Here is a 10,252-nt window from a genome sequence, read left to right on the forward strand (position 1 = left end):
CAACTCTATCTAGATACATTCTATTTTAACACAATATTTTTGAAAATCACCAATAATGCAGAAAATCCAGGATGAACAAAGTAATCAAAATTGTAAATGAGGACAACCAATTGGAGCCTGAAACAAAAGGAAACAAAAGTGATACTGATTCTGTCCAGTAACCCTTAGGACACAATCAGCTTGTTCGTTGTTTGTACTGAGTGTGAAAGGCCTGCCCCCTTCGGATCGTTCACCGGGAAGGGGAAAGGCCCCAGATGCCCAGGAGGGGAGAATAGTTTCTGTTGGAACAAAGTACTCCAGGCTGCTTTTCAGAGGCAACCTGGGGCGAATTCCCAAACCACGATGGATACTCCCACTGGGAAATGGCCCCCCTTCAGCCTTCTCACTGACTGACTTCAGATCTCCCAGTGAGTCCAAAAGCAATGGGGCAACCACTCCATTTCAGAATAAACAGAGACTCACCTTCTGAAGCCAGGTCTGTAGTGCATGCTAGGTTTTATTTAACGCACAGCAACTCCATTAGGTTAGTTTATTATCCCTTTTTTTCTTCCCCAGCAAAGGAAACTGAAACTCAAAGCAGTTAAATAACTTGCCCAAGGTCACACAAAGTAGGATTTTCATCAACTCCAGGGCAGTGTGATGCTCAGTGCTTGGGCTGGAAAGAGGAGGAAAGAATATGAACTCTGAAATCTTGCTGGGCTCAAACCTAGGACATGAGAGGATAGAATGGGAGATTCTTATCCTCTTTGGCTCCAAGTATAGTCTGTTGATCTGCTTCTTCTTCCCAAATGCCAGGAAAGCAGGCATTGTCACAGATTGACACAACTTTCTAAGGCTTAGAGAGGTGGCATTACATTTTATGAGAGGGGCTTTTAAGTGAGTTTACAAAAATGGAAGAGGAGGAAGAGTGCAGTGGCACTTACCAGGAGGTGGAAGTTACTTACCTGGCACTTACCTAGCAGTGCCCTTACCAGGAGGAGGAAGCTAAGGTCTCGGCATACATAGAACCTGGTTCCTATCCTGGAGAGGCCCGTGGTCCAGCCCACCCTCAGTCGGACTCACTGGACTCAGGGCATGAGTCACACTCCTTCCTCACCCAGATGAGCTACCAGCCCACCCGGGAACCACACTGACATAAGCCTGATTCAACCATAGGGAAGAGGATGAAGACAGAGGAAGCAGATAGTGGTGAACAACTGAGTCTTAGGGAAGGGAGAAGGAAAAGGAAAGAAGCTCAGAACACAAGAGTTTATCTTGCTTTCCAAGCAGACACCCCTCTCTTCCCTCTCAAGAGTTAGGCTGATGTGGAAGGATCCCTGACTCTCTCAGAAGGTCAGATAATATCTAGAATGTGTGGGTTGTAGAGAGCTATATGATCAGTGTTTGGGTGTAGGTGATTCATAAAGCCCAATGTGAAATTCCACCATTAGAGAGTCATTTATTTAGCTATGGATAAGAATCCACTGTTTAAGATACTTGGAGAAAGGTGAATCATGGAGTCTTACAATGAATACATTGACTTAATGAGTGTATCAAAATCATAGAATCAGAGTCTAATCCTTAAATCATCCCATCTAGACACTTCATTTTACAAATGAAAACTCCTGAAGTCCAGAAAAATAAAATGACTTGTCCGAGGTCCCACAGCCATTTCATGGCAATGCTAGGACCAGAAAACAGGCTAACAGTGTGAATACTTCAAGGCAAATGCAGGGGCACTTCCTTCAGCAGTATCCTGCACCAGAGCAGCATTGCCATGAGCTAGTAACTACACAGGCTGAAAGAGTTCTATCTGTGAAGCCAGAAAAGACTTTAAGCAATGTTTTCTATGTTTTCTTTCTGACCATAGATAATTTTTGTGCTCATTATAGAAAATTTAGAAAATACTAAAAAAGAATAAGACCACCCAAATCCCATTATCCAGGCAGATAAGTATTTTTACATACATATATATTTTTACTTAAAAATTCTTGAACTTTGTCTTTTTTCATTTATCATTTATAATAGCTAATAAGCATCTTAGCAGATCATTAAAAATAGTTCAAAAACGTAATTTTAATGGTTGAATAGCATTTCATCATACCTGTATCATAATGTATTTCATCATTTCCATTTAGGTTGAATTTTCTGTTCCTGGGTAAATGATGCTATGATAAATATCTTAACACATAAACATTCTACCACATTCCTTATTACTTTGGATAAATGGGGTTTTTAAAAAAAGATTTTATTTATTTATTTTAAGAGAGAGAGCGCGAGAGCTCGAGCAGGGGGAGGGGCAAAGGGAGAGGGAGAGAATCTCCAGGAGACTGCCCGCGGAGGGAGGAGTCCAATACCTCTGGGCTCCATCCCATGACCCTGAGATCATGACCTGAGCTGAAATCAAGAGCTGGCTGCTTAACCGACTAAGCCACCCAGGCCCCCATATGTTTCAAGAACTTTTTTTTTTAAGATTTTATTTATTCATGAGAGACACACAGACAGAGGCAGAGATACAGACAGAGGGAGAAGTGGGTTCCTTGCAAGGAACCCAATGCAGGACTCCATCCCAGGACCCAGGATCACACCCTGAGCTGAAGGCAGATGCTCAACTGCTGAGCCACCCAGGTGTTCATTGTATCAAGAATTTTTAAACTTTATACCCTTTAACCTAAAAGCATGCTTTAAACATTTATCCAGGGGCACCTGAGTGGCTTAATTGGCTAAATGTCCAATTCTTGATTTTGGCTCAGGTCATGATCTCAGGGTCCTGGGACTGACTGATGCCTGGGGTCTGTGCTCATTTGGGGAGTCTGCTTGAGGATTCTCTCTCTCCTTCTTCCTCTGCCTCTCCTTCCCCCCACCCTTGCAAATTTTCTCTCAAATAAATCAATAAGTCTTAAAAAAAAATTCTTGATATACATCACCAAACTTTCTAGAAGTGTACTACAAGATGCCTTCACCAGCAGCATATGATAATGACAGTCTCAGGGGTCTACACCAGCATTTCCTGAAGTATTTTTAGAAAACTTTGCTGATTTTATCAGAAGAAGCAGAGCCGTTCCCAGATGTGTGGGCTCTGTGTTATCTTCATCTGAGGACAGCATGCTGGAGGAGTTCCCCCCTGGAACGGACTCAGACCTGGGAAGAGGCCAGAAAGGATAACAGTGAAAGGCTCAGAGTAGGGAACCACTCACAGGAAAAGGAGGGCATGTGGGGTCTTGGGCAGCCAAGAAAGCACCTTGAAGATGCTTAAAAGCATGGACAGAGACAAGAGGAAGGAGAGGGGAGCTAGAAGTGCAGGCAACAGAAAAAGCTGGAAGAGAAATTTTACTCAATTCCTGGCTTTGCCCAAAACCAGCCATCAAGTTGCCCACTTACAACCAGAAACGTATTCGCTCATACATCATTTCATTCATTCATTCATTCATTCACCCAGCTGGAGACTCATATTGAGTATGCCCTGTGTACAAAGCACAAGCCAGGTGCCATGAGCAATACACAGACCTGCCACCAGGTCTTACACATCAGTGGAAACAAAGTACCATTTTAATTAACCATGGATATCCTCCCCCCCCCTTCATGGCAGACAGGGCACACCCACCAACACAAAATGCCGTGTTTCGGAGCAGCGCTGCTCACACCCATCTGTAGTGAAGACCAGTGTTTATGATTTCCCATGAGTCATGGACTATTGCATGGTTCTACTCTGCATGACTGGAAGGTAGCCTCCACCACAGGCTTACCAGAGATTTCTGCATCAACCAAACTCGTCTATACTCCGTTCAGTGAAATGAGACCATCGATCATGCACTTGAATGTCGTGGCAATGTCAGCCATCATAAAAGTTTCTTAACACTCTCAATTTCCGTCCCCGCCCCCCACCACTCCCAACCGCTTTTGCACCCCTCTCCTCTCCATACCCCCATACACACACGTACACCATTTTTATTTTGGGGGTCATAACCCCACACCCCTTATTACTGCCAAAACCACATGGGCTGGGGGCTGGGGCTGGATGGACAGACACCTCCCCCCTACTCAAACTCCTCCTGTGTGTGGTTAGAAAACTTTTTTTTTTTTTAAGATTTTTATTTATTTATTCATGGAAGACACAGAGAGAGAGAGGCAGAGACACAGACAGAGGGAGAAGCAGGCTCCCTACAAGGAGCCCGACATGGGACTCCATCCTGGGTCCCCAGGATCACATCCCGGGCTGAAGGGCGCTAAACCGCTGAGCCACCCAGGCTGCCCAACTGTTTTGGTTTTGGGTTTGGTTTTTTTTTTTTTTCTGAATAAAAAAGATTCTACTAACCACAACAAAACAAAAACAAAACTGCTCTTGTCATAGAGCTGTACCAGACAGATCACTCTTGAAAAGCATTGCTTTCAAGTGTGAGTTCTGAATCTTCAAGTCTTATTTCAGCCACTGCCTGAATTTTGGCAAGTTACTTTTAGATAAAATACAAAAGCTGGGCAGCAGGTAGCAGAGTGGAGAGTATATATTTACTGTGTTCTTGTAATGTGCCAAAGACTTAGTGTATATTATCTCATCTAATCCTCAAAAATTCCCTGTGAATTAAGTATTACACCCATTCTGTAGATGGAAATGAAGATTCAGAGAAGCTAAATAACTTGGCCGACATCACACAGCTAGTACATGGCTCAGCCCAGCTTAAAATCTAGACCCGTCTGATTGTAAGTCTTGTTCTTGCCGTGACTTCACACTGTTTCCTTTGGCCAAAGGATATTCTCTCTTCCCTAGAAGGAATCCCCTTGGCCTACCTTACTGTGGTAGATTGCATTCTTGTTCCCAATTATTCACTGCCCTCTCTCTGCAGTAGAAACATATGTCCCTGACCCTTTGACTCAGGATGGGCCATGTGAATTTCTTTTACCAATAGAACATCTGCTACATAACCCAGTGGAAGATTTAAGCACCATCACCTGGTTCCACCTTTGCTCTTTCCACAAACCTGGCCTGGTCCAAATAGGGACTGCTTCTACAAGTTGAGTCCAGGAATGTAGACAACTTGGGAGGATAACTACAGCCAAAGTGAGTGAGAAGGAAGGCTTTGTTGTAGATACTGAGGTTGTGGGAGGGTTGTTTGCTACCACAGTGTAACCAGTAAAACTCATTGATATGTCCACCTCTCCATTTCAGCTGCCTTTCCGATGGTGAAGGATGCTGCAGGGCAATATCGGGACTGCACCGCCTGGAGCACCTCCCTGACATGGGCAGGTAGAGTGCCCTCTCACGAACACCCAAGCAACCCACCTCCCTGTTCCACTGACAGAGCTGCAACACCCTGAGAGGGCTGTCACTCTGTCCAGGATGCTCAGCCAGCCTGTGGTCCTGGGACAGCCCAGACCCCCTGCTTCCCCATCAGTGCCATCAACCCAGCCTAGCCGCCCAGAACCCAGCCTTGAAGGAGAAATGCCTTCATTTCTGAAGCTGTCTCGTGGCAGCTGTCTCGTGGACAGGAGGGGCAGGGGGTGGAGCAGGATGCATCTCATGACTCAGCTGTCTGTGTAGGTAGAAGTGGACCTGTTCCATATAGATAAGGACCCCCTCCCCTTCTCTTCCCCCTTCCCTCCCTTCTCTAAATGTTATGCCTGGAGGTTAGGCTTTCTTTTTGCTTATTTTGTGCAAAAAAAGGAGGGAAGGTAGGGAGCTGTAGAACCTCAGCCTGTGAAAGTCTGAGGAACCCCAGCAGGAAGGGGGTGGCCATGGTGCCATGTGCTGGCCACTGTGTGTCACATCTGGTTATGTTTGCTCAGGCCTCAGAGGCACCCACCTGCCCAATCATCAGAATCACCTGCAGTGCTTTTACCAGCCCCACTCAGGGCCTCCACTCCTACCTAACAAGGCAGGTTGTGTATTGCATAAAAAGGGCAAATGGGAGCCAAAATGCAGGCCATGCTCCACAGTCCACACATGCTCCCAACTCCCTGCTGCATTCCCCCAAAGGGAGGTGGATTTTTCTTCACCTAAAGCCTCTGTCCACTTGCCGAGGCCACATCCCAGCAAGGCTGCCTCTGCCCACAGCAGGCACCTTCTTCTATTTCATACAAAAATATCAGGGGTGGGACGTCTGGGTGGCTCAGCGGTTGAACTTCTGCCTTTGGCTCAGGGCATAATCTCAGGGTCCAGTCCCACATCGGGCTCCCTGCATGGAGCCTGCTTCTCCCTCTGCCTGTGTCTCTCATGAATAAATAAATAAAATCTTTAAAAAAAAAAAGTATCAGGGGCCATGCCCCCCCCGCCCCCCAGAAGATTCTGATTTGTGGGTGGGAGAAGCCTCATTTTAGAAATCTGCCCTGGTAAGGAGTGACTCTCTGAAGGTGGTTCAGCTCTGGGAACCTTAGTCCTGGAAAACCTCTGAGCGTCTCAGCCCTCCTGGGGGAAGGGCCCTCTGAACCCAATTGTGGGTGCCCGCTGAAGATCAGCTCCGTGGCTGTTGAGGAAGAGAGCGGCGGGGGACGAGGGGGGTGGGGGTGGGCGGAAATCCTGTGCCTCTCCCAGGTGATGGGATGGCTTGAGCAGAGTTCAGGTGAGCAAGTCTATCTCCAGCCGGGTCTCCACCTGCCCTCAGGCTGGCTGGCATAACAGCGTCCGCAGCCCTCACGCACCCAGCTCCGCGCATGGGAGAGGCTCCCGGCCGCTTAGGTGCAGCCTTCCGCTGCGGAGATTGAAAGAGCGCGAAACCTGCCCCAACACCCCCCAACGCAGAGCTGTGAGCTTAGGGGCAACAGGAGTGGGGGGCTGCTGCGGGCCCCCTGGGGTTAGCAGGCAGCGGGTGTTAGGGCGGAGCTCCGGGTCCGCGCAACCACGCTCGCCCCCGTGGGCGGTCCCGGCCCGGGGCGCGCTCCAGCCTGAGCCGCGAACTCCCGGCGCGGAAGGCGAGGGCGGGCGCGCGGAGGGGCCCCGCGTGCAGGGTTGAAGGAGGCTCTCGGAGTCCTGGAGGAGTAGGGTGCACGCCTGAAGGCGCGTGCTTCCTTACCTTCTGTGGGGCCGCCTCCTGCCGGTCCCGCCCGGGCCGCGCTGCTTCTGGATCAGCTGGCTGTCCTGACAGTCGTGGGGTTGCTCGCCCACGCCGTTCAAAGAGTCAGGGGCCCTCAGAAGCCCGCGTTCCCCGAGCACGGTGACTCTCCTCGCACTTGGAGATCCGAAGTGGGGAGCTTTCCTGTTCAGTGAAGGCTGGGTTTGCAGCGAGTGCAGACAGGGAAGAAAACAGCAGACATGAGGGAGGTTGCAGACTCTGCACCTGACCTTGTTAAAGGACAACTCTGACTCTGGAGGGCTGTGCGGGGACAACTCTGACTCTGCTTTCCCCACAGCTCTCAGGTGCCCTTGGTTAGGAACCACAGGAGTTACTCCCGTAAAGGGGAGACCTTGAACTCAAGACTGGCTACACAGCTTGCAGGGTCCAATACAAAATGAAAAGGTAGGCTTCTGCTTCAAAAATGAAGAATTCCAAGGCATCAACAGCACACCGTAAGAACAATTGTGGGGCCCTGTGCCACTGCCTGAGCCTCGCCCGCCAGGCTTTAGAGAGGATTAAAGGTCAGTTTGTAAATCACTTAGCTATCACCCAGGTGGTAAATCCTTGATAACGTTAGTGATCCCTATTGCTCAGCCCCAGACAGCCTCTCGCTGAACACATGGACTGTCAGACCTTATGTAGTCCAACCTTCATTTTATGGGGAGGAGATTGAGCTTCATAGGAAGAGCTCAAAGGATAAATGATGGCCCAGTGGGACAATTTACTGAGATCACACTCAGGCCTCCAGATATCTAGGCCAGGGCTTTTCCTTCAGGGCTGTGTACTCAGTGTGTGTATGATAGGGTGGAGGAGTAGATGGCAGGGAGGTAACATTGCATCTCAGAGATGCGGAGAGGAGGTCGAGACTGGTTGGGTGCAGGTTGGCTCTGCATGAACACAGTCCAGACCATTGGATCACTCACATGTTCCGGGATGTGTGTTCTGAGCCCATTTGTAGGAGCCTAGAATTATGTGGAAGGAGTACAGGTGCACTCAGCCACTGCCTCTGAAACAGATCCGGTTGCTGTGCTTTGTGGTTCTTGGTCTGCCCTCCAGTTTCTCTATCTCCTCCCTTATTGCCACTTATTGCTGTCAGGGTGCCTGTCTCCAGCAGCTACTCTATAAATTGCTTACAATCTGATTATACTTAACAAAATAACCCAGGGTGGGGTGCGCAGGTGGCTCAGTTGGTTAAGTGTCTCAGTCTTGATCTCAGTCTTGATTCCAGGGTCTTGAGTTCAAGCCCCATGTTCAACTCCTACTTAAAAAATAATAATAATAACCCAAGATATCACAACTGTGCTTAAAATAAGGATAAATGGTGTCTGAGTACTCTTGTCACATGACCTGTGCTTCTCCAAAGCTTCTCCAGGCTTTTGCTTTTTCACCTGGTTTCTGATTCTGTGTTTTGTTTTGCATGAGTGAGGTTGCCAGATACTGAATGCTGGATGAACGAGTTATCACTGTAACAATAAGGAAATTGATAAAAGAAAGATTGCAGGTTTTAAGAATTATTGCAATTATTACTATTTTATTTGACACTATTAGGACAAGAAGATTGACAATGAATTTCTGAGGCTGTTCTGAGAACCAGACCAGCTCTTCACTTCCTATTATGCCAGGGTAAGCCATGCCACGGTAACAGTTGTGCCTTCTCTTTCTAGAGGCCACTGTCAGGCAGTTTATATTGAGAACAGCACTTCCAGACACTGGGGTGCACTGTGGCCAGAGATGTGAAGGTGGGGTAGTGAGAAGATTTGTGATTACCCCAAACCGGGGCACAGATCATGGCTACCTCTTCTTTCCTTCTCCCTTCTTACCACCCCAGGTGTCTCATGATTGGCTTAGGAAGGAAGCAATGGAGGAGGCCTCAGGGTGTCTACCCATTCAGGGAGGCCCAAGGACTGAGCAAGACCACTGTCCTCCCAGAATAGTCCTCCCCACTTCTCTCTCCAGCAGGATCCTGCTTATCTCTCAAACCCACCTCTGTGGCCCCTCTTCTGAAGCTCCCTTCAGCTACCCCTGGAGCTGGGGCTCAGCCCTGTGTGTTACCACAGCTTAATAGAAGTAATAGTAGTAATAGTTGCCATATTTGGGGCGCTGCGCTAAGTCATCCATTAATCCCAAAGGCCTTTCAAGGTAGGTGCTGTTATTTGCATTTGCAAGTGATGAAATAGAAGTAACATGCCAAAATTGTACAGGCTGACTCCACATTTGGGGCTCTTAACTTCAGAGGTTTACTGAATAGTGTATCATATACTATGGAGATGATCCTCCAAGAAGTTGACCAGAGGCTCGGGGCTCGGTAACTTCTGAATGAAATGAATGAGTGAATGAATGAATGAGGGCAGGCATCTCTGCAGCTCGTTTCCAGAGTTGAAATGGTTGACAGTGCCCTGGGTGTTCCTCTGTGGCTATGGCCTGCTCAGGACATTTCTGGCTCCTGGAAGTGGAGTCGGCTAGGCAGTCTGTCATCTCTGATGCCAAGGTCTCTGGGAAGTAGGGCTGGTGGAAAACCATGCGTGTGTCTCTCCTGACCAGGAATAACCTAAGAGAATGCCACACTTGTGAGTGAGAAACCTGGAGGCACTCAGGGGAGGGCAGACCTAGTGTAGTGACTGGTATGAGGCAGCCCTGGCCCAGGCTCTGGAAAGACCCAATCCTCTTCTTATGTATCTTTTGTACAGCAAACTCCCTGAGGAGCCCATTTGTTTTACCTACCATGTCCTTGTCTTTGTCCTTGAACTGAGGTAGCAATCAGAGTTGCACATCCCTCTGCCCCATGGGCTGCACCCTTGTGCCTTGTAGCTCTATGTCTTCTTCCCCTCCTGCTTTAGAAGCAACACCAGCAATCTCCTGGGGTCCTGGGTCAGGACTGGATTCCAGGCTAGTGGGTTTCCTCCTTGCCCCCAGCCTTGTGTCTCAGAGGTAGGGCAAGGTCAAGTCCTCTACTGTGGGCTTTCATTCTGTGACTTTCCCTACCACATCCAGCCCTACAAGTGGTGAGTGTTGAGATCATCTAGAAAGCCTAAAAGCTGGAGCCGTGGTCTATCCACTACCCACACACATACATGCAACACATACACACACTCGTGTGTGCCAACCCTCCATTGACTCTCTAACTGCCGGTTTGTTCCAATTGGTGTCTTGGTCCAGGAGTGAGATGACAAGTAAAATAAACAGACCTCCTAATTACATGTGGCTCCTTTCTCTAAGCCAGCATTATC

The sequence above is a fragment of the Canis lupus genome, chromosome 9 (assembly GCF_048164855.1).
Source record: "Canis lupus baileyi chromosome 9, mCanLup2.hap1, whole genome shotgun sequence".
Taxonomy (NCBI): Eukaryota; Metazoa; Chordata; class Mammalia; order Carnivora; family Canidae; genus Canis; species Canis lupus.